The 23812-nt window shown below is 55.5% G+C and overlaps 1 protein-coding gene across 3 annotated transcripts in view; it reads right to left on the bottom strand.

Annotated features, from left to right (window-relative positions):
- Positions 1 to 23812, bottom strand: part of LOC102085318 (ATP-sensitive inward rectifier potassium channel 12) — a 56165-nt gene that overhangs the window by 18691 nt on the left and 13662 nt on the right. The window contains exons 1-2 of one of the 3 annotated variants that reach the window (XM_021290468.2): positions 18711 to 19729; positions 17082 to 17305 (exon numbers count right to left, since the gene is read on the bottom strand). The exons of 1 other annotated variant lie outside the window; for it this stretch is intronic. The gene's annotated coding sequence lies outside the window, so the exon portion shown is untranslated. Of the gene's footprint in view, positions 1 to 17081; positions 17306 to 18710; positions 19730 to 23812 lie in introns of those variants that run through there. One more of the 3 variants, XM_005504493.4, reaches the window with a different exon arrangement.

Raw genomic sequence — 23812 nt, 5'->3', positions numbered from 1 at the left:
CTCCTTCCCAGGGGTACCAGCTTTGTGGCACCAGGTTTCTGCCCTTTCCACCCTGCTCCGATGTCACCGGGGAGCCGGACACTCCCAGATTGCAGACATGACCCCAAACCCAAGTAGCTGCAGGGCTGACAAAGGCAGGGCAGGGTATTTTGGGGACCATCTTTATCTGCTGCAGTGAAGATTTAGCACAGGCATTGCGTAACGCCGGGGGGGCTCGCTGCTCCCCGTCCCCTCTCACCATCAGGGATCAGCGACTCAATTAATCCTCCTCATTCCCTGCCTGTGGGTACCAGCCCCGGGTGCCCTCTCAGCCCAGCCCCAGCAGCAAGAAGTCAAATCTCTGCCCGACGTCAGCATCCATAGGGACTGGTACCCCACAAGCTGGGGGTGAGGTCCTGGAGGCCACCCCACTGCCACCACCCAGGTCACCCACCTCGTCTGGGAAGCCCTGCTCAAACAGGGGTGGCCACACAGGTACCCACTGGACAGTCGTGCTAGTGCCTAAAGTAACTCCCTTCTCATTATTTATGTGCCCGAGCCTCAGGCGCTGCCATGCGTCAGTTCGTTAAGGGGCCCGGCAGCCGCAGACCCCGCGGGCAAAGACCTGGGCAAAGACCGAGATTCAGCGCACACCCGGTTGTGTTCCCCCGTCCTCTCCTTTGCACAGCCCAGGTGCACTCACTGGTGGGCAGCTCGCTCAGGCACACACTGCAGCATCGCAAAAGTAATAAAGGAGAAGTCAGGAATCCCTTTATTTTTTTTGGCCAGCCCTAAAATAATAACCCTCACATGTGTTCCTGGGCAACCCTACAGTAAACAAGGCAAGTGAAAAGCCCAACGTTGATGAGCCTGGGCACCGCTGTGCACGTACACACGGGTTGATGAGGAGCAGGGGACTGTTTCTCCAGCAAACAAAACAAAAATACTTTCAAGGGAAGATTTTTGGGGGACAAAGGCAGTGGCATGTCACTGTCAGCCACAACAGCTTACCAAACCCCCAGATCCTGCCCTCCAGCATCCCTGGGAGGTGTAAAGCCAGACGTCCCACAGCATCCCAGCCCAGCTGGGTGCCAACGAGTGGGCACAGAGCAAAGGTGCCCTGCGGCTGGGGCAGCGTCCACATCTGGTGGCGCTGGTGAGAGTGGGACATGGTGACATGCCCCCAGTGATGAGCCACACGGAGAGTTACACAACGCCACCCTGGCCGCCCTTGGCTGTGTGAGCTCCTATTGACACGGCCCCAGCCGCCCTCCGACATCCCCGCAGGGGAGGATAACTTTGTAAGAGGCATAAATGCAAACACGTGTGAGCGGGGGTCACTGCTCCAGCCCCTTCTCCAGCTCCAGAGCTTCTGCAGTGGTTGCCAGTGATGCTCAGGACTCGCCAGCGTCCCAATGTCCCCTGGCTCGGCCGCACCGATGGCGGTGGGATTGGGAGGGTGTGACAGTGTAGGGGGGACAAGTTGAGCACCTGCCACCAACACTCCACCAAGCACTAAAGCACTGCACGGCCCCAACCCAGGGACCAGCTAGAAGAATGCAACAAATTGAAACCTGGCGAATGTGAGACTAGGTTAGGGCAAGGCAGTCGGTGGCTGACACCAGCAGCAAGGAGCCCTCCCCTTAGCACAGCAGCAGGGATGCTTCTGTCTGTAGAGCGGGGGAAACTGAGGCACAGCGGCTGCATGGGCCTGAGCACGGGGATCAGCTGCAGCCCATGTCATCGCCTTCGCCTCAGCCTGCCCTGGCCTGAGTTTGAGATATTTATAAAGCCGATAAGGGAGCAGAAAGAATTTTCCGTACACTGAAGTTACGTAAGCTCTCCTCGCCCTCCCGGACATCATCTGTAATTAAGGGCTCGGTGGGGAGGGGAGAGCTCCACGGAGGGGGTGGTGGGGGCAGCAGTGTCACCCCAAAGGGCTTCAGCCTCCTATTTCTCACCACAGCGAGTCCCCAGGGCCGGGCACCAGCCCGTGCCATCACGTGGCCCCATGGGACCCCATCCCTGGTGGCATAGTAGCAGGTCCCTCTGCCCTGTGCTGGGGGGGGTCCAGGTTTTTGACTGGATTCTGGGTGGCTGATGGGGGGATCAGTTCCTGGGGTCTGCACACCCCTCGAGCACATCCCAGCACACGCGGGATGTCAGAGCAGATGACAGCCCAAACAGGGCTGTGACATCGCCATGGTGACAATCAGCTGCTGACGCTGGGAGGACGATGCTGCACCAGCACCTGCCCCCACAAAACACTGACACCCCCCAGTGACTGCGGGTGCCCCCTCCCCTCCATCAGTCCCGTTTCCCCCACTTTTTGCTCCATTACACCCACAGGCAACTTCCAAAACCTTGTCCATTACCTCACAGCTGCCTCCAGCTCTACCAGACATGCCTCAGTTTGCCCAGCCTGCTCCTGCTGCCTGGGGAGGGGGTTTTTAGTGCCCCCTCCCTGGGGTATTTTTCTGTCACACAACTTTGACCAAGGCAGCGGAGTTGGAGGGATGCTGAGCGAAGGCTTCGTCGCTGTGGCAACCCGCCACGGCTGTCTCCAGGCGACCGCCCGGGGATGCTGCAGAGCCGCTCCGGAGGCAGAGCAAGAGGGACCAGGGCCGGGGGAGGTATCCATAGGGATGCCACCCCCCTACAACCTCTCCTAACAAAACCACAGCCTGAATGGTTGTAACAGTGTAAAAACACCCTGTAAACAGCCACTGATTTGAGTCCGGCTGAGCATTGACAAGCTCATGACACCGCAGGCTGGCAGCGATGCCAGCAGGATGTTCCTGGGGGGCACGGGGCCGTTTTCAGGGACACCTGCAGGGCTGTGGAAATAATTGCTGGTAATAAGCCCGTTAGCCTCTTAATCCTCATTAAGCGGCTTAGGGGGGGACACACGCTGTTATACGCAAACCCGGAGGTGGAGAAGGCCCTTGTCAGGGCAAAGGGGTGTTACTGCAGGGATGGGATTTCAGCGGGTGCTGTGGGGGTATCACGGGGGGGCACAGCTCCATCCTTCCCCCCAAAAAAACTCCCCTCCTGCATCCAGCCCCTCCATTGCTCTTTGCCAACTGGGACCATCGGCTGCTTCTGGCAGCACTGAGCAGCGGGCAGGGACGGTGGTGACAGCTTGTCACACCCGTGTGACGAGTGTGGGAGGTCTCAGCCGCAGTCACACCGACAGGGGCGGAGGGGACAGGACGGCTGACAGTGCAGGGTGACAGCCTGGCCAGCGCCCGACCCCGCCGCTGAGGAACAGAGCAGGACGTTTCTAATCGCTCCGGTTGGAAAATGTCCCATTTTTACATTTGCTAAATTAAAGGATGTCAGCGTCTGATGCCAAGCCCAGACTCCCTCAGAAATTTAAACTAATGACAATGGAGAAAATGAGCTGAAAACAGAGCACATGCGCTCCCACGTTACCCAGCCGCACCAGCCCCGACCAGCCATGACCGTTTAGATGACAGCTTGACCACCTCAAAGATCTCAACTTTTTGCCCCAAAATGCAACCTTGTCCACTCTGCTCGGTCTGAAACTGCATTGCTGGTACCTGGGCAAGCCAGGCTCCTGTGCTGGGGCTCCCCAGCCTCCTCCAGCCCCACAAAGGGCAGACATCTCCCTCTTTGACAGATACGGCTGCTCTAGGTGACAAGGTTTCGATGGGCACGATGTGGAATGGAGGGAGGATGGCAGGTGCGATGTCTGGATTTCTCCAGATCTGGTGACTGCAACAGTCAAGTCCATCCTGCCTGGCCCTGGGATGGGGGTCAGGGGGGTCCCAGGAGAGCATGGTCCCCTCGCTGCCCCTTGCACCGATGGAAACACCCGGGCGCAGGGGAGGGATCCAGCCCCTGCGGCTCTCTGGGCTCCGCTGGGCTGTTTTGGTGTTGCAGTTGAGCAAAACCACAGCGTGGTGCTTTGCCTTTTTTTTTTTTTTTTTTCCCTTTTATAATTTTCTCAGCGAGATAAAATTAAACAAACAAGGCTTTCTGGGAGCAGGGCGAGGAAGGGAGCCTGCTTTCCTACAGATGTGCGTGTCCTCAGCAATTACAACTGCCAAATTAAGCTTTCCCCGTGGCTGGGACATTTGCACAATCCCCCTCCTTCTCCTCCTGCGGTTTCACTGGTAGGAGACAAGCTCGTTCTGCAGCCTCTCTCCCCATGAGGTCATTACCCAAACACCTATTTTTCACAAAAGCACCAAGAACAGATACTTTCCTGACCTCACCACCTCACCATGAAATTAGAGTGGTCTCGAGCACGAGGCTGGGAGCGCTCGGCAAAGCAGCACGTGCTGGCGGAGGATAGAATAGGAATAGGAATAGGAATAGGAATAGGAATAGGAATAGGACAGAACAGACCAGAACAGACCAGAACAGAATAGAATAGAATAGAATAGAATAGAATAGAATAGAATAGAATAGAATAGAATAGAATAGAATAGAATAGAATAGAATAGAATAGAATAGAATAGAATAGAATGCAGCCATCAGGAGTGGAGAGGGTTTCTCCACTGCCCTCTGAGTCCCGGCTGCAGCCTCCAAACCAAAGAATAACGGCCGTGGCACAAAGACTTGCAAACACACATAAACTTTCCAGCTTTGTCTGATTTGGGAGCTGGCGCAGAAGCTGTTGCTATAGCTGTGCAGACCACCGGTGGTTTTCATAGCGCAATCTGGACCACGGATCTATGCAAATCCCCAAGGCAGAAGTCTTTATGGAGGCATATGACAACCGAAAAAGAATAGCTCTCAGTGCTCTACTCCCACACGCCACCCCCCCAACTTCACCATCATTTAAATCAGTCTTAAGTTGGAAGAATTCAAATCAACACTGTCGTCACAGAGCCAAGCAGAGAGGTGACACAACTTGGATGCTGCCAGGGAAATTGCCCCCCTGAGACTCCAAACCCATCAGCCCATCACTTTTTGAAGCCCCATCGAGGAAAACAAATGAACTGGCAACTCGCTGCCCCTGGCCCTCCATCCCCTCCAGCCAGGGATGTCGGAGAGATTCCCAACCAGATTCCCTTGGGATCAGTGGGACGGGGACCACGGGGAGAAAAAAATATCCAAGACATGCTGCTGAGGCCGAAGAGCCACAGTTGGAAAAGAAATCAAAGCTCCCAAAGAGAGAGATGCCAAGGAGATATGCTGTTCCCTAGAGAAGCAGGACATTCCTCTCCGAGGGGGAGGAAGGGAGGAAGAAAGCTTGTACCCCCCCATCATAGCAGAGCATCCCCTGCTCGGGCGGCTTGTCCCTGCCTTGCGATGCTGCAGACACAGATGGCATTGCAACTACTGACTTCTTTGTTGTTGTTGTGATTTTTTAATTTGTTTTTTTACCCTAAAAACACGCTTTGCATTTGGGGAAAAGATTGCCGGATCTTGCCAGCAGCCAGGCAGATGCTGAGCCGCACTCCAGGCTCCCAGAGACATCACTGCATCGAGTGCCCAGACCCTCCAAGGTCTCCAGAGATGTAGCATTGGCAAAATCCTCAGGGAATTTGTGGGAGTCATATGGGGAAGGAGCTGGGGGAAAACATGATACTTTGCTGTTGCCAGAAACACCAAAACCAGGTCCCAGACGAGAGGGCGAAGGATCACCAGTTCAAATTTTCCTTGTGAATATTTTTGGGTTGCGGGATCAAACTGGAAGCAAGCGGGGGAGATTGTTTCAGTGCATTCCCAGTTGCTGCCCTGAAAACCACCCAAGTGGGCTAGTTCAGCATAATTTCTGCAGCAATTTGTTCCTGCTGGAAGTTTCATACCTGTGCCCTTGGGCAAAGCCCTGACAGCATCCTCGGCTGGGAAGAAGGTACCTGCCTCCTCCAGGCAGCATCTGGGGAGGTGGGAGGGGAGGGTGAGGAACAGAGTTGGCCCAGCTATATATAACCCCATGGGAAGGAAGCAGGAGGAAAAGCATCAAGCAGAAACCTATAAATCCAAGGAGGTGGGTTTGGGTATGGGCACATGGTGCAAACAGCTCCTTGTGCTCTGTGTGACCCTGAAAAATCAGGCACAAAAAAAGATAGGATCCATCACAGCTGAACAGAGTGGGATCCAGCCCAGCCATCACCTTTCTATGAGTGAAGCCCTGGGCAGGGTGGGCAGGACACAATGCATAGTTTGTGGCAAGACCTCATCTACTCTGCTTCATTAAAAAAGATAACAAGAAGAAAAGGAAGAGTTAAATTAAGGTGAGTTAAATTAAGGCACTCATTGGACCATGCCAACACAGGGCTGGCCTGGCTCCTGGTGTCACCAGCATTGAACACCCAGCGAGTCCATCCCCGAAAGCGTCAGCAAGCTGCGAAACAGCCCATGTTTAAGGCAATCGTTATTTGCAGTCTGTGATCCTGGAGAAAAATGCATAAAAAAGCAACTTCTCATTTTTACCAATAAAAGGGGAACTGTAGAGGCTCAGCAAGCACAGTGCCCAGCAGGTCACAACCAGCAGTGCTGAAGCGATTCATCCTAAACATGCTAGATTTAGTCAAACCAGCCTAGAATAAGGCAGGGAAGACAGGCCTGAGTTCACCCTGCTCGTGCCTCCCAGGTATCAGCCCGTGGAAGCGACGGGGCCAGTGGAGAGGAGGAAGAACAGGATCATCCCACCACTGCCTTCCCCTCTGCCTCCCAAAAAACAAATGAAAAAGCCTCAGTCCCAGCTCCCATGCCTGGATACTGCACCGAAACATGTTAAAGAGTGTTTATTTTTTCTCTCTTTTCGCAGCCCATCGACCCAGAGCCCATTGGTTCCCATCCCCGAAGGCACCGGGTACCGCTTCGCAGCATCCACCACACTAGTTTTCCCCAGACAATCATCTGAGTCGCTCTAGTTTTGCTTGTGTGTAACTTATTATTAAAGCTGAGCAAATAATTCAGGGCAAAAGCTCCAGGAACAATGTTTCGCCTTTTCATTTTCTGCTCTTGAGCTGTCTGCAATTTTCCCAGCGCTCGGGGATGATTTAAAGACCTGTCTCCGGACGGGAGCGCCTTGCTGCGAGTGTTTGATGGCCTGAATTTCACGTGCGCAGATGAGGACACACCGGACACATAAGGATGGATGAGTCTTTCCTTGTACCCTAATTAGCCAAGCAGCATTTTGCAAGCGGTTTTTTGGAATGTTTTTTTCTGTTCTTGAGACCTGCAAATACTTCATGCAGAGTTAACGACCGCCTGTTCAGAACGCAAAGATCCATGAGCTCTTTGCTTTAGGGCTGATCATTTTTCCAGCTGACGGTACCAGCCCAGACGCAAGATTTCCATGGAGCACCTTGTTCCCAGGCCCTCTTTGTGCCCCAAAACATCACTAAGGACATGGGAAAGTCATGAGGACGATGGGCCCGTGGGGCCATCAGGCTGCGATGTCTCTGACCTTCCTGAGCCACAGCCATCCCAGGTATTCGCTTGCTCATTAGTGGAAGGGCTGGGGAGAACGGATTGGCTCCGTGCAAAATCACCACGGTGCCTGCGTGATGCAAGCCAATGTTGGGGCAAGGGCCAGCCGAAAAAGAAAGCAAGGCGGGGGAGCCATGCTCCTGGTTTGCATGCCGGGGTGCCAAAATCAGAGGTCCTGTGATCCCCACCCCATCTGCCTGTCCCTGGGAACCCCACACTGGGAGTAAAGCAGAGTCTGTCCTCGAGGCCATATGAGCTGTCGGCTCTAAGAATCACAGAATGGCAGAATCATTTTGGTTGGAAGAGACTCTCACGATAACTGAGCCCAACTGTTCCCCCACCCCTGGCACTGCCCCATGTCCCTGAGAACCTCATCTCCATGTCTGTTCACCCCTCCAGGGATGGTGACTCCAGCACTGCCCTGGGCAGCCTGTTCCAATGCCCCACAGCCCTTTGGGGAAGAAATTGTTCCCCAGATCCAACCTCAGCCTCCCCTGGCGCAACTTGAGGCCGTTTCCTCTGCTCCTGGCGCTTGTTCCTGGGGAGCAGAGCCCGACTCCCCCCTGGCTCCAAGCTCCTTTCAGGCAGTTCAGAGATCAGAAGGTCTCCCCTCAGCTCCTGTTCTCCAGCTGAACCCCCCAGGTCCCTCAGCCGCTCCCATCACACTTGTGCTCCAGCCCCTTCCCCAGCTCCATTGCCGTTTTCCCAGACGACAAGGGCTGGTGTCACACACTGCTGGGACCCCAGACACTCGGTGGGGATGCTGAAGAGGCTGAGAAAGGGACCCCTCAAGAGAAGAAGAGTCAGCAGCAAGGGCAACCGCATCCTGTTTGGTGACCCAGCCTGAAAGAAAGGAACCACTCCAGGTTTGGGCAGGGCAGCTGCTGCTGCCCAGCTCAGCTCCTTTCAGGACTGATGACATTAACCTCCCACTGAAAAGATCCCACAGAGCTGCTCTTGCATGGGACAGGAGCTGTTTAATGTCCTCCAGCACCTGAATGGGGCCAGGGCCATTCTTGGGGCCATCCCAGGTGACGGAGCCCAGGGCTCCATTAGTTCCTGCTGGAAAACCCTCTGCAGCCAAACAGCTTTCTCCTCCCGTTGTGTAATTGCACTTTGTTGAGCAAACCCAGCCACTGGCGATGCATTTTCTCCATCCTCAGTGCTCTCCCGTGATATTTTCCTTACTCCTTTCACTCAATCCGGACGGTCACCAAAGCACCCAGAGAGCGACAGACAAACCCAACACTCATCCCACCCATAGAGCAAAATGCAGAATGAAAAAAGAGGAGGGAAAAAAGCAGAGATTGGTGTCAGGTGCCTTTCCCCAATCCATCCCCTCCCGGTTTGCCTGTGGGGGTTTGACAAAAGTGCTTTTTGGCTGACAAAATGATTACAGGGTACCGAGACAGTAAGTTGCACATGGATTTCTTTCCTGCATTTCAAGCAGGGCAAGGACACGGCTGCAAAAGCAGCTGCACTTCTGGAGGGGTCACGGTGGTGGAGGACAGGGGAGATGGCAGGAGGGGGAATTTGGGGAGAGGAGGAAAGACGGATACTTTCTGCTTGGGAAAACAAACCAAAACAAAATACACCAAAAAAAAAACCAACGAAACAGGGAGAGAGCGGGCGGGAGTGCACACAAATGTGCAAAGCCAAAGGCAGGAGATGGTGCAGCTCCGTGATGGAGCAGAGATGGGTTTGCGAAGATGCTGGTGCCGGTGTCTGGACCAGCCCAAAGTGGGAAGGGGAGAAGCTGGAGCCATTGCCTACCCTGAGCAGGGTCAGATCCTGTGGTTTTGCTGGCGCTGGGATCATGCATGCAGCGTCAGTGTACCTCCCCGGTGGCAACACAGACCAAGCGGGGTGCCCTGGGCGCACTCGGGCTCCCCGTGCCTGCAGGCAGCGGGTGCTGGGCATCTTGGGAGGATGAGAGGAGGATTTCAGCTCCAAACTCAATCTGTTGGAGAACTTGGACTGCTCCCCGTCAAGCTGAAAATAGCACATATGGAAGGACGCGCACGCAGTGCTGGCTGTGTCCTCGTCGAGCGCTTCCTTCCTGCTGTGCCCCCCACAGCCCCCACATCCCCCCCACTGGGGACAGGTCTTGGGCAAGAGGGTTTTTTTTGCGGCTCCTTGGAGAATCCTTATTTTGGCCAAGCTCACAGATGCAGAGCTGGAGCCTGGTCCTTTCACCTTCAGCCACTTTCTGTGTTTGCCACGAGGTCCGTCCAGTGCCGGCATCCCCGCTGTTATCACCTGGAGCAGCTCACGGCAGGAGCTGAGCTTTATTAGAAACAGGCGTAGGGCGCCAGCCCCTCCAGCCCAGCCTTGGGCTCAGGATGGGGCGATGAGCACACACAAGTGACCAGGCAGCTGTGGCAGCAGGCGGGGAACCTCCACAAACCCCCAATATTTTTCCAGGTTTTTAATCTCCAAACCCAGTATTGGTGGTGGGAAAATAAAGACCTCATCCTCCTGCACAGGGGCACGTGCTGCCCAGCTGGGGTCGAGCCCCAGCCCTTGGAGGGATGGTGAACTAGCAGAGCGTGCAGCAAGCTGGAGGATGGAGATAACCCTGGCAGCAAACGGAGGTGATTCCTGCAGCGGAGAAGGAAAGGAAAGAAAAGCCCGAGCTCCCCGTGGACATAGCGCATAGAAATAACGGGAGAGTTTTGTGGGATATCGGCTTGTGCAAAGTCCGGCTCCCTTCCCTGCTTTGAATTCTCCCTAAAGAAATGTCCATGGTGAGTACCCCAGGATGGAGGAAATGCAGAGTTTCTCTAAACGAGGCATATGGGGTTGTAACTGGGGGATCTGGTAAATGCAAAAAAAGCCAATAACACCAGGTGCTGGGGAGGGACGTGCAGGCAAACTGCATGGTGCTTTGTGTACAGCAAAAGAGGATTTTTATAAGTGTGCAGGTTGCCTTGTGCTCAGGGCATTCAGGATGCACTGCATAGCCTCTATAGGATGGACCTGAAAATCTTAAAGGTCTTTTCCAACCAAAATGATTCTATGATTCTATTCTATCCCCTAACTAGAGGAGCGAGAGCAGACCCCCGCCAACCTGGCCAGTGTTTCAGGGCATCGCCCCACAGTCATGCCCAGCAGGAGAGGTATCACCCCATGAAAACACATTTCTCACCCCAAATCTCCGCTCTGCCAGGTTGTTGCTTTATAACATCGGCTGCTCACACTGCAGAGCCTGGCTGGGGACAGCAGCCAGACACCGGGGGACATCACTGGCTGGGCAGGGACCAAGCACAGCTCTAACACCAAAATTGCAGCCAAGCATCGCCAAAACCCCACTGAGCATCGCCAAAACCCCACGGCTTCCCGACGGCCTCTGAGGAACGGCATTAGCGAGCGTGCGGTATCAGCTCTCCTGAAACAAAGCAATTGTGGTCGCGGCAGGATCCTTATTAATTCTTTCCTCTCTTTAATTTCCATTTTTTTCTTGGTTCCCTTTCCCATTGCTCAGGTAGGGGTTGGGTAGAGGCCCCACCACTGCCAGCCTGTGTCCCTGTGGCACGGTGCCACCGGATTTATCACTCCATGACATGGGAACATGATGGGTGGTTGCATTTGGGGTCGATGTGAAGCTCAGTGGCCAGACAGCGGGGTGGGGGGACACACAGCCAGATCCTGGCCCCATCCACCCTGGGAGGATGGAAGCAGGAAACTGCCACTTATTGAAATGGCACCATTCAGTGAAACATCCCAGTTTCTCCCCAGACATCACCCGTGGGAAAGATGGCAGGGAAAGGGGTGGAACAGAAACCCCACAGCACCCCCAAAACCCACCCAGCAACCACCTTTCCTGCCTCTGCCAGCAGCATCCAGCTCAGCCACCCATCGCTGACATACTCCACCTGCACCCATGGGTGCCCCTATCGCCCTCATCCCCCATCACCCTAAAAAGTGCCATTTTTCCCATCACATCCCACATCCTTTGACGCTGTAGTCCCCTCCAGCACCAGCCCTGCAACGCCCATCACCATTGATGCCATCGACGTGTCCCCGGATCCCAGGGGATGCTGACGTGCAGCAGCCCCTACACAGGGGACAGCGTATGGACACTATATGGCCCTGGGGGCTTCTGCGCTGCCCATTCACCCACCGTTACACAAACTGCCTGGAGCCGGGACTGTTTTCATTTGTGTTGCCTACAGCGCTGCACTCTTCAACTTTATTTGCATAACAAATAATTAATAATAATTAATGACTAGGAGAACGGTGCAGATTGCCAGATTTTGCTAATTAGCGAACAAGCGCCATTGCAAAAGCGATGGCAGGTGTCACGTGGCCCTGGGTCTCCACTGAGGGTGGGCTGGGGCCGGGGACATGATGGGGACAATGGTCCCAAGGGACTCTCAGCCCTTTTGGGGAGGAGGAGGTGACAATGCCAGGGGTGGCGGGACAGGTAAACGGTGCTCACAGGTTTTCAGCTGGTTCCCACGTGCGGGTGCCTCAATAGAGCACCCGACCCCCCCAATGAGCCCTGCACCGTGACATTGCACGGCGTCCCACGTCCCGCTCTCTCCACACCCTTATTAGAGCCTGGGACAACACTGCTTAATTGTCCAATGATGGCACTGCTCCATGCAATTAACGGGTAAACTAGCACCAGCTCATTATAGAAAAGCCTTTGCTCTGACAGCCTTTGCTCCCCACAGCCAAGTTATGCCGGGGACATTCCTCCCCCCAGGCCCCTTGGGGTTGGGGGTTAAAAGGACCAGAGAGACCCCACTGCACCAAGATATGGAGGAGTGAGGATGTGAGCGACCAACTGTCCTGTTCGGTGACAATTGGGGTGGGGGGTGAGACAGCAGCCTCTGCCTGGACTCACTACCTGGGAACACTGACCCTGAGAAGGAGGCAAAGGGAAAAGGGAAAGGAAAAATGGAAAGGAAATAGAAAAAGGAGAGAAAGGAAAAGGGAAAAGAAGGAATGGGAAAAGGGAAAAAAAAAAAAAAAAGGAGAGAAAGAAGAAGAGGAGGGAAAGGGAAAAAGGGAAAGGGAAAAAGGGAAAAGGAAAGAAAATTGTATTCTTTCATCTTTGAAATTGTGCTCAAGCACTGACTGTATCACACAACTCTGTATGAGCTGGGGCAAGCAATGGACGAAGCCCCCAGACCCTGAGCCAGCCTGTGTTTTGTGTTTTCCTCCCCGGAAAAGAAGGGACAAGGCAGAGCAAAGCCATGTCCCTCTCTCCCCTCCACAAAGCCCTTCACTTCCCACTCTCTTCCCATCACCCCTGCAGCAGCCGGACCAGCCCCGGTGCTGCTCGGCATCACTCCCACTGCCGCTCCAGACCAGCTTTACAGCACCATCGGAGCAGAGCTGTGTGTAATTACGCTTTGCTCTCCTGACTGTAATTCCTTTGCTTCACTGAATTGCTTCCCCATCAGCACCACACATAATCCATCGCACTGTAATTATACGGGAATTTTAATATCTGATGCATTTATAAGATGCACTTAATTCATCAGCCCCTTTAAATACATTGTCATTACAGCCGTCAGCACGGTAGGAAGGATGACTCGCTGTCAGATGGAGATTAGCTGGCCCCCGTGTGTAATGAGTTGGAGGGTGTTCTCAGCCCAGCCTAGAACTGCGCTACCAGGGTTTCGGATCAGGATCTGACCACGCTGGGTGTCCTCATGTCCTGGGGGTACTTACGGTGTCAGGGCTCCTCTGTGGAGATGGGGCAGCACCCAACACCCCTTCCCCGAACACCTGAATCACCCGGATTTGGCATTTCAGAAGAGAAAGGCTTGATGCAGCACTGACTGCCCAGCGCTGCAGGAGGCTTATCCCTGCAGGCTGAGCACTGGGGGGTCCCCAAAGGGCTCCCCAAGGTGAGGGATCTGCATCTGGATCCCTCCAAACCCATGAAGAAAGTAGCCACTACTGAAGACTTATTTTTCCTGGCATTTTTTTACGGTGGCTCCTTTCCAGCTGTGTCCTAAAAGGGAACCAAAGGCCTTTGAGCCTCTCACAGTGAGCACAATGCAATGATTTTCCCGGCCCGGGATGAGGGATGAGCTCACCAGTGTCCTCAGTTCCCCCCCGCTTTGGGGCGCAGGGTCCCTGTGCCGTGCACCGCTGGTGCTGGGGCTGGCGGGAGTGCCCAGGGGGTGCCAGTGGGCTTGGTGACATGTCAGAGGTTGCTGGGCACCCCCTGAGCTCTGTCCCACCCAGCCCAAGGAGAAACACCAGCCAAGCCTGGGAACAAGGGGCAAAGGGGGAGAGGGAGGGTGGCAGTCTCAGGGACCCTGCCGGGAGTCCTGGCTCTCACTGGTGGGTGACATCACATTTTTGCACTGGGAACTCACAACAAGGCATGGTGACATGCTGGTTCCCCATCAGACCACAGCTTCGGCACGACCTGCCGGTGAGGTCTCTACCCCCGGCTCCCTGCTCTGGCACCCTGTGCTTCCCTGGGGACTCAAGCTGGGGGTAGCAAGGGTGCTGCACCCAGCCTGCTATCCCCTGTCTCATGTCACCAGGTCATGGCGTGTGAGACAAGCTCCAGCTCCCTGCAAGGATGCTGCACCAAGCACCAGCAAGTCCTTGTACCCGCATGCCAGACGCATCAGGGACACCGGCTCTGGGGGCAGAGCACAACCTGGACCAGGACATCTCCAGCTGGGGGCTATTTGAGGGGCTGGTAATGTCCCATCTCTCCTCCCTATCCAGCAGGACCCTGGTACCTGCTCCCCACGTGGAATCACAACCCCTGCCTCAGTTTCCCCATCTGCACAGCAGGGCTACGCTCTCTGAGGAGGGTAGAGGTGGGAGTGTGGTTGGCAGACGATGCCAGCAGGGTCTCTAACCTGACCTCTCATTTAGGGCCGGGACAGGGCTCCCTCCGCTCCCCACTCCGCAGCCCCTCCTTCCACAGGGCGCTGACACCCCGGGGGGATTTCAGCTCCCAAGGTCACCGGACAGATCGGACTGGGAGCAGACACCCAGTCCACCCCGTGAACCACCCCCTCCAGGTCTTGGCCACCCCCTGGAACTCACCTGTCCCCTAACTGTCCCCTTCCCTCCCCCTTCTCCCCAAAATGCAGACATCCAGGGAGCTGGGCTCCGCGCTGCAGCTCTGCCGGTGGCACCGGTGGCTGAGCAGAGCAGACTGCAGCACGGCCGTTACGTAAGCCCGAACCAGGCTCCAGGGATGTAGGACACCAGGGTTATCCCCCCATCCCACCCAGGGGCTGCCACTGCCACCCCCACCCCAACTCAGCCCTGCAGCTCACAGAGTATGGGGGGGACCCCACATCGACCCAGCACATGCTGCAAGGGGCACAGGGGGTCCTGGGGTGGCCCCGGGGGTGGCTGTGGCCCTGCCATGGGGCAGACAGTGGTAGCATGTGGCAGCAGCAGAGGGACATAAATGTGCAGGAGGGTTGAGCTGCTGTGGGACAGGGAGTGGGGCAGGAATGGCATGGGATGGGGCTGGGAGGTGGCAGGTGCTGCACCCACATCCCACTGAGTCCTTCTGGAGCACTCAGCCGTGACTTTACCAGGGCCCAACCGCACAAGTGAGAGCACAGGGACAGAGCTGGGTGGCCAGGTGATTCCTGGGTTGTGACTCTCTCGGGGTGACTCACGGAGCAGGATAAACACAGGCAGGGAAAAGATCCCAACCCCTTTCCCAACCTGGATCCACCTGCCACGGCTACATCCCCATCCCCGCACCTCTAAAGGTTCAGCATCCCTGGGTCAGCATCCCCCAGGCCATGGAGCCAGGATCAAGGCTCCCCAGAGCTGAGGGCACATCTTTCCCCTGAGGGACAGCCCCAGCATCATCTGCCCCACAACCCTTCAGGGAAGTGGAGGTGAGGGGTGGCACAGCTGGCATCATCTGTGCCAGTGGCATGGCGAGTGGGTGGGCAGCGCCGGCAGCACCGGGACTGCCCCCAGGATCAAGCCCTACCCTGGCTAAAGGACTGGCAGGGGCCTGGCAGCATCCCCTGCCACAATGGGGAATGGGGACAGCAATGGGGAGAGCCCACGGCCCCCCCAACTACACGGCTTTTCTCTGGCTTTTTACCAGGCACAGTCTGGATCTGGCCATTTCTGTTTGGAGGTGGGGGGAAAAAAGCTCAGGCTAAGGCTCCCAGCAATAGGAGATACCAGAACAAGGAATTAATGTTAATTAATTCATAATGACACTGAGATAGTGATAGCAGATGCTTCAAAAGTCCAACCGGGGAATCTGAACGAGCTTTGCAAAAAACCATCGCCCACCGGCAGTCCTGCCTCGCCACAAGCTGGGAACGAGGGAGGGAGCTGGGAATCGGGATCGAGCTGGGACCAAAGGACGGAGCTAGAACAATGGAACAAGCCAGGAATGGGGAAAGAGGGGCATGTCCCAGCAAGGTGACAGGCCCACAGTCACCCATAGCTGTGGGGGCAGCAGCACCAGCACTCTCCCAGTCACCTGGGGTATTTGAGGGGCTGGTAATGTCCCCTCTCCTCATCCCCACCCAGAGGGACCCTGGTACCTGGTCCCCATGGGGAGTCACAGGCCCTGCCTCAGTTTCCCTCATCTGTCTCCCTTCTACCCCAGCTCAGGAATGGGGCCAGGGTGGTGAGATACCCACTGTGCTCTGCTCCCAAAGGCACAGGGGCTTTCTGAGCCCCTTAATGCTCATTTTTTCTCACCTTTCCTCCATTTCAGGCGTGTTGGGTACAGGGCAACCAGGTGGGTAGGCACTGGGGCATCTGGGGGGCCACAGGAAGGACAGGGGGACAGGTTCATGGTCTGGAACAGGGACATAGGTCCTTCACCAGCCAGTATCTGCATGCTTGGAGGATAATTCTCAGCTCCTGCAGCAAGTTGGCAGCAGGAGGAACGGGTGCGAGCTGGACTGGGTTCCCCCTTCTCGCACACAAGAGCCAACCCTTGCCCTGCGCTATCAAACCCAAACCATGCTGGGCCTCAGCCAAGGGGCACGGAAGAGCATGGAAATGGGCTTGAGCCCAGGTGCCACCTCTCCAGGGCTGGGGACCCCAAAACCGGTGCCAGGAAAGATGTAGCCGTGAACTCTGCAGAAACCACAGACAGACCTCTGGGCTTGGAGCCATTCGCCAGCCTGGACCCCCTGGCTGTTGGGGGGGATTCTGCTCCCCCCATGGGGATGCAGCACCTGCACCCTGAGGGAACCCCCAGAATGGGGGCTAAAGGAGATGACCAAGGCTGCGCAGGGCCCGGCAGTGGCGGAGGAGGATAGCACGACATGGCCAGAGCTGCCATCATCGCTTACATAAGGTGCCCGCTCCATGTGTCACACACCCGAGTGGTGACAAGAAAGGGGGACAGATCCATCCCCCCAGCAATCCCTCATCGTGACGGCGCTCTTGCTCTTTGTAGAGATAGCATCCTCGAAAAACTGCTACCTCGTCCCCTTTTCCCCCGGCACAGAGGTTGGATGAGGTTCCCATGTCTCTCAAGCACATTTACACCCCAAAACCTGATGCCGAGTGGGGAGAAAACATCAAGTTTAAGCTCGCCATGCAGTTTCCCTGACAGCTCCTCCAAAGTTTATCTACAGCAGGGAGAGAGGGGGGAACCCATGGCAAACAGCGGCCATGCCCGGAGCATCACGGCACCGTGCCGTGCGGCCGGGGAACCGCTGCCATCCCACCCCGTCAGGTCCTGGGGGACTCACCGTAGTCCCCGGGGTCATCTCAGGGCTCAGAAAAAAATCCTCCTTGACTTGGTAGGTACAGCAAGGCTTTCGGGTAAAGAGCAACAGAGGCAATACAGGATTTCAAAGTATGTCGCAGATCAGAGGCAAGAAATAAAGTGGCCTTTAAGGTGCCTTCCCCGGCAAAGCCGTTGTTTCATTAAACATCTCCAGCGTGTTCAGGAATAGTCGCTGTTATTCCAGGCCTGAAAGGAGCAGGCAAGGATTTTTAAATTATTTTTTAAGTCTTGTTTTCATTATTTTCTGGTGGCTTCATTGCTTTGTGCTCACACAAAGGGAATTTCACCTGCTGTTCAGAACAAAAGGCCTCGGAAAGTTTTGCAGAGAAGGGGACGAGGGGAAGAAGCTTTACAGAAGCAAAACGCGCTGTTGCAGGGTTTGTTTTGGTGGGGTTTTTTTTGTATAGATTTTGGGTTTTTTTTTATTGCGAGCTATAAAACAACCCCGGCTCTTTGGTGCCTGCAGGAGACCCAGCACCAGCACATGTGTCCCCTGTCCCCACCAGTGTCACCCCCAAGCTGGGAGCCCTTAATGAGATTGGGATTGATTTGGGGTGCAGAGTGGGGTTGTGGGAAGGCAGCGGGTCGCTTCCCATCTTTTCTTAGACACAAGCAAAACCATCGCTACGCTTTCTAAGAACAGGAAAGAAAAGATCCAGCCCTCGATTGCCAACACCACTGCAAAACAGGTGGTTCAAAATCACAAGAGCAGGGGGAAGAAAAACCCATTTTTGGTGATTTTGTGCTCATATTTGCTGCAAAACCGTCCGGGAACGAATGCTGCTAAATACGCACCATCTTCTCTCTAACACTCTTTGCTCTATAATTAAGAGAGACTTCTAAAAATACAAATAGCCTCCAGCACCCAGTGAAGGCGTGCAGGTGCTCCTAACTGGAGGCACTTTAGTACAGCTCATTTTCTGGACAATTTTTACTCGCCTGGCTCCCGCTCAGCGCCGATACTATTACAGTGATGCAATTATGCTGCTGCTGCTGCTGTTGTCTCCAGCTTGCTTTGCTTTTCCCCCCCCCACGTTTTGCAGTTTGCCTTCGAAGCACATTTTACCCCAACAAGTTCCAAGGCTCAGCCCAGGCATGACCCACAGTATGGGTAGATGGGGACTGGGGGGGTCACACAAGCGTGCATCGCACGCAGGCGTGTATACATATATATGCACGTGCATAAGGGCATAACCCCGCATGGGCATGGCCAAAAAAAATCCAATGTGCAAAAGTTTTGGCCGAGAAAGCGAGCGGGCTGGGGGAAACAAGCGGGAGCCCCGCATGGCACCGGCGCTCCCCGAAAAGCAGCAGCAAACCCTCGCCACACAGGGAGGGGACCCACGGCATTGGCACGGTGACACCGGTCAGCTTTGCAAAATTCACCCCACCACCAAACCTGGCATTTCGGGTACAGGGCTGAGGGACAGGGGGAACTTCACCACTAAAGCTGCTGCTGCGAAACTTCCCCGTCTTATTTCTCCATTAGGGCTGCAATAGGTGGAAGTGATTGACTCACTATGAGACTGCTGTTTTTGCCTCTGACTTGGGATTAAGACGGAGCCGGAGAAGCTGTGGTGCTGTCACTTACCTCTCACTGCATCCAGCCCCCCCCAGCCGTGGGGCTGCGGGTCCTGGAGAGTTAGCTGGAGAGGGACCCCAGATCCATTCGGGTTTCTCCCAGGACCGACGTTCGGTTGCTGCTTCTTAGGCACAGACCCAACCCCTCCATTCCAACCACAGGGGAAAAAATATATCTTCTTCCAAAAGAAATAAAATAAAAATTTAAAAAAAGGGGGGGAGGGGGGGAGATAGAAAAAAAAGGACCAAAACCAACACCTTTTTTTTCTTGGTTCAGTTTCCTCCTGGATAAAAAAAAAAAAAATAGATAAATCCCAGTGACCAAGAGATCCAGACTCAGGTGAATTTAGCTTCAAACTCCCTCTGCGCTTTCAGAGCCTTCACCCTCAAATGGGCTCTGGAAGATGCTGGGGGACCCATTGTCGCCAAAGTGTCATCAAATATCCTCGGGGCTCAACTCCGCTCCTGCCCGGGGAGGGTGCGCGTCTTCCCGGCTGGCTGCCTGCGGTGGAGTTGGCAGGGACCTGCTGTTTCAGCTCAGCGTGGAGGGTGGGTGGGTTGGTTGGTTGGTGTGGGTTGGTTTTCTATTTTTTTTTTCTCTCTGCTATTGGTTTTCTCGCTATCTGATCCGGAGCGAGCGCTGCAGCTCGCCGCTTCCCTGCCTTTTTTCTTTCCACCACCCCCCCCCCCCCCCCGCTCAGCTCCCAGCCTTTTTGACAGGGAATGAAACACAGACACCCAGTGAGACAAGCTCCGGCTTCTACAAAGCTCCACTCCCTCCTACCGCCTTTGTCCGTGAACAGCAACTCCTCCAACTCTGCCCGTAGACACCAGAGAATCTCCGCATCAGCACTTTCCTAATGGCTGCTTCGCCTGAGTCCTTCGGCCCTTCTTCTTCCTCGCTTCCTCTTCTCCACCTTGATGGCTTCCGCTTGCTTTTCTCTCTAGCCCCGTCCTGGCTCCAACAGCCACAACCGTGATGAAGCGGCAGCCCTTTCCCGACGGATCCAGCTCAACTCCCCCTGGGCACCGGTTGCTGCGGTCGGGGGGTTGCGGCCCCCGCAGTCCATCACCGGCCCTTCTGGGCGCCTTCCATGAAAAATCGATGGCGGGGACTGTGTCCCCGGGGGCTTCGCTCCACTTTCGGCTGGTTTATGGGGTCTGCATGCAGAGAGGAGTCGGGGGCAGAGGGAGGGCTGGGCATTGAAGCCACTTCTTTTTATTGCGGGTGGGGATTTTTTTTTTCCTTAAGCTTGATGGGAGTCCAATTTTATTTCTTGGTGGTGAGCATTATTTTATGCCTTTGGGAGGCTTTGGGTGTCTACAGGTCACTCCGTCCTAATAACAGCGAGGCCTTTTTAGAGAGGGTTGATGTGAAACCGTGCTCCATCAGCTTTTCCCCCGCCACAGAGGGGATGCTGCAGTGGGCTCACAACCCTGCTGGCTTCCAGACAGAGAAAGATGCAAACCAGCCACCATCTGTAATTTTTGCTAGACTTCCTCCACGCTTGGTTGCCCACAAGATCCCAGGGCTGCTGTCTGTTCCTTTTTGAGGATTCACACACAAACACACACAAAAAAAATCACAGCCAGGAGATCTCCAGGCTCAACACCGCTCAGCTTGGCTGTCACACAGCCAACAGGTGACATGAAAACTATAAAAGGTCACATAAAAACTATAAAGCTCGCCAGCACATTAAAAAGCTGCCTCCCCACCTGCCCCATCTCCCTTTCACATCGCCTCCCATCCCTTCCCAGCCTTCTCTTCACTCTTTGCCATCTCCCACCATGGGTTTGGGACCGGCGATCCCTCCCTCCTCCCTTCAGCAGCATCCCCGAGCAGTGACCCTCTTCGTCCCCAGCTCCCATCCTCCCCCCACTATGGTGATGAAGCATCGTGCTTCTCCTCACCATTCCCAAACACCAGAGTATCTCAGGGCGATGCTCACAGCACTGACTCCTCTCCCTGTTGGCTTGTCCCATCTCACCCATCCCACAAATACTGGATTTTAACCAACACTGGGTGTAAAGCGCTGCAGAACCCCAAAATACTGCTCTCTTCTACCTATCAGGCACTCCTTTGCACCCTGGATTCCTCACCTCCTGCCACCCACACTGCTCATCACTCATGGGAACCTTTCCAAATCCCGCCCCCCACGCCAGTGCCAGCCCCCGGCTCCCCACACCCGGCCCCCCAGCTCCCTCCAGCAATAAATATAATTAACATGCTGGGCAGCCCGGAAATTGGCTGCAGGGCTGGGGCAGCACTGGCCACAGGCCAGGGAGGCACTTTCCGGGGCAGAGGGAACAGCTGTGGGGACCCCTGTCCCATCCCCGTCTCGCCTGCTGCACCCCAACACAGTGCTCTGATGGTGCCAATTTGGAGCTGCATGGGCAGAATGTCACTCCAGCAAAGCAGCAAGTGGGAGATGTTTGGGGCTTGTAGGGAAGGGGAGACATGGGCACCCTGGGGGACTGCAGCCCTTGGGGGTGGCCGAAGGGAGCTGGGCAGCCCAAGCTGCTGAGGCTCATGTTCTCATCACCCTGTCATGCTGGTGATTTACCCTTCGCTCCCCAGTTTGCTATGGGAAACACAAATAAAATAGCCTGGGATTTCCATCCTGGCAAGCCTTGGGATTCACCCAACCCACCAGGGGAGCAGAGAGGATCCCCATGTTTTTGCCATCGGCTCTGGGCACTGCTGCACCAGGGCTGGGGAGAGCTGTGGAGAGAGTGCTGAGAGAGCCCATCACCCTCAGCACAGTCTGTGGGTGCAGGACTGCAGCCTCAAGGAGCCCCATGACCCAGGGGGTCTTGCCTGAGGAACAGCTCAGGTCAGGATCTGTCCTCACCCTGCAGCCAGACCAGCCTTGGCAGTTTGCTCGAGAGCTGTCGAAGCGAGGAAAGGAGGGCGAGAGGGTGAAACAGGGCTGGGGGTGCACCCCAGCGGGGTCTCCAGCGGGTCTCTTCCTGCAACACGACTGCGCAGGACTGTGAGCATCTCAGCGCAGAGCCATTAGGGCTAATTTAATCAAGACGGATGGCCCGATTGGAGGGCTGCCGCCCATAAATCCCGCACTCGCGCTGCATTAGTGTCAGGGCTCCTGGAGGAAGAGGCCAAGGGGGAGGCGAGGGAGGAGCAGGGCTGGGGAAACCTGCTAAGTCACCCATCGCACAGGGCTGCTTGAACAAAGTGCCACCACCATGACGTGATCCCCATCCTGTGGTGAGCAGTCTGGCCCTGGGACACAACCTGCCATCCTCCAGACCCTACAAAATCCCCATAGCTGGAGCGGACGGGATTTCAAGCAACCTGGTTTTGCTGAACCCCAAAAGGTGCGGGGTTGTTCACAAATTCTGCATGCCAAGGCATGGGTTTGTTCCTGTGGGAATCTCCCCTGCTTGGTCCAGGGGGTTTTGCAGCAGGAGTTAGATGGGGTGCTGGGAGATATAGGCTTCAAGGCCCACAGTAGATCTCAATATGCCAAGACCCAGAAGTACAAGCTGAGAAAGACCCAAGGCTGATGGATACAGCATCCCCCTCAGAATCCAGACGAGACACCCCAAACTCAAGCCACGCCAGCCTGCCATGGGGCTGCAGAACATCCCTGTGGGATGCCAGCTCTACTCTCCCAGCTCCCTTCCCACCTCTGCTCTTAAAAAGGCCATTTTTTGACCCTGGGTGATGACCCAAAACAACCATGTCCCCCTGTTCCCATGCATCAAGAAACACACATGCCACTGTGCCACATGAGCCGAGTCAGGAAATAAGCTCTCATCTATCAAAGTTAAAAATAGCCATTATCTGTGCCATTAACACACGTTACCCCTGACTCTCCGGCTGGCCGAGCTGGCTCCGATCTCACCACCCGCCCACTGAGGCCACCAGGCTCACGACCGAAAAACTGGCCGTGGGGAAGGGACCGGCCGGCTGCTGCCATCTGCTCCGGGCACTGGCATCGCTGTTGGCGTGGGATGCTGGCTCTGCCAGGCCATACTGTTGGCAGGTGCAGCGATGCGAAGGGCCAAGTCCTGGTGGGTTTCGGGAAGACAATGGGCCAGGGGATGCAGCGGATGGATGGAAGGACGGCATGGGTTTGCGAGTATCACTCTCACCCCCGGAGCTCTCATAGAGGCTGCATGGTCTCCCAGCAGGGGAGAAAACAGGGGTGCTGGCGCGATGCAGAAGAAAAGGTACTTGTGTGATAAGGATGGGGGTTTCCAGGGGATCTCAGCCTGGGAGAGTGGCTGAGGACATCAAGGATGACGGAAAGATGGATGCTCAGACCAAGTCTCCACGTTCGGTGCATCTCAAGGATTATGCCAGCAGGCAGTTAGCAGGCAGCACGACTGAAATAGCTCAGGGAAGCTGAACTCCATGCACAAGGAGCGATGAACCGTGGCACTGCCATAGATTTATCTGGAAAAAGGATAGCGCGCATCCCTGTGCACCTCTGGGTTCTGGCTGTGCTTCAGGGAGGGCAGGGAGGGAGCCAGCTGCCGGCAGGAGGAGCACGGCGGCTGAGGCCAGCCCTTGTCCTGCTTTCATGAGACCATACACAAGGTCCTCGGGACCAGAAAGTGCTGATGGGGACAAGAATCAGCCGCTGCCATGCAGGGGTGCAGAGTAGATCTTCGCAGGCTGGGTATGAGCAGCACCATGCCCAATAGGTCCAGCTCCCTGAGCTCAGCACCTTTACATCCAGCTTCCCAGAAAATGAAAGCAAAGGCAGGATTGGGTCTAAGGAACCACCAGCCGGGAGCAACAGCCCATCCCATGAAAAGCTGTCGAGCAGGTGAGCCATTTCTCCCCCTGAACGGCTGGCACAGGGAAAAAAAAAAAAAGACATTTGTATTTCTGCCAGCCAACAAAATGAGATGCCACTTGTAGCCAGTGAAACTGCAGATTTTGCTAATAAAGGATTGCTCCGTCCAGCTTCCAGCTGGATTCCAGCCCCAGCCACAACGCAGACACTGCCAGCATCGGCCGTCGCATCCCAGCGCTGGTGTCCCTAAGCCCCGTGACACACTGCGGGTTCACGCTCACTGCAAACTCACGCACTGCCCCGTGGCAGGGCCATAGCTCCCGTGCTGAGCTTTGCTCCCACCCGG

Source organism: Columba livia, chromosome 15, assembly GCF_036013475.1.
Source record: "Columba livia isolate bColLiv1 breed racing homer chromosome 15, bColLiv1.pat.W.v2, whole genome shotgun sequence".
Lineage (NCBI taxonomy): Eukaryota > Metazoa > Chordata > Aves > Columbiformes > Columbidae > Columba > Columba livia.
Note: the sequence above shows the minus strand (reverse complement) of the source record. Positions and strands in the feature narration are given on the sequence as shown.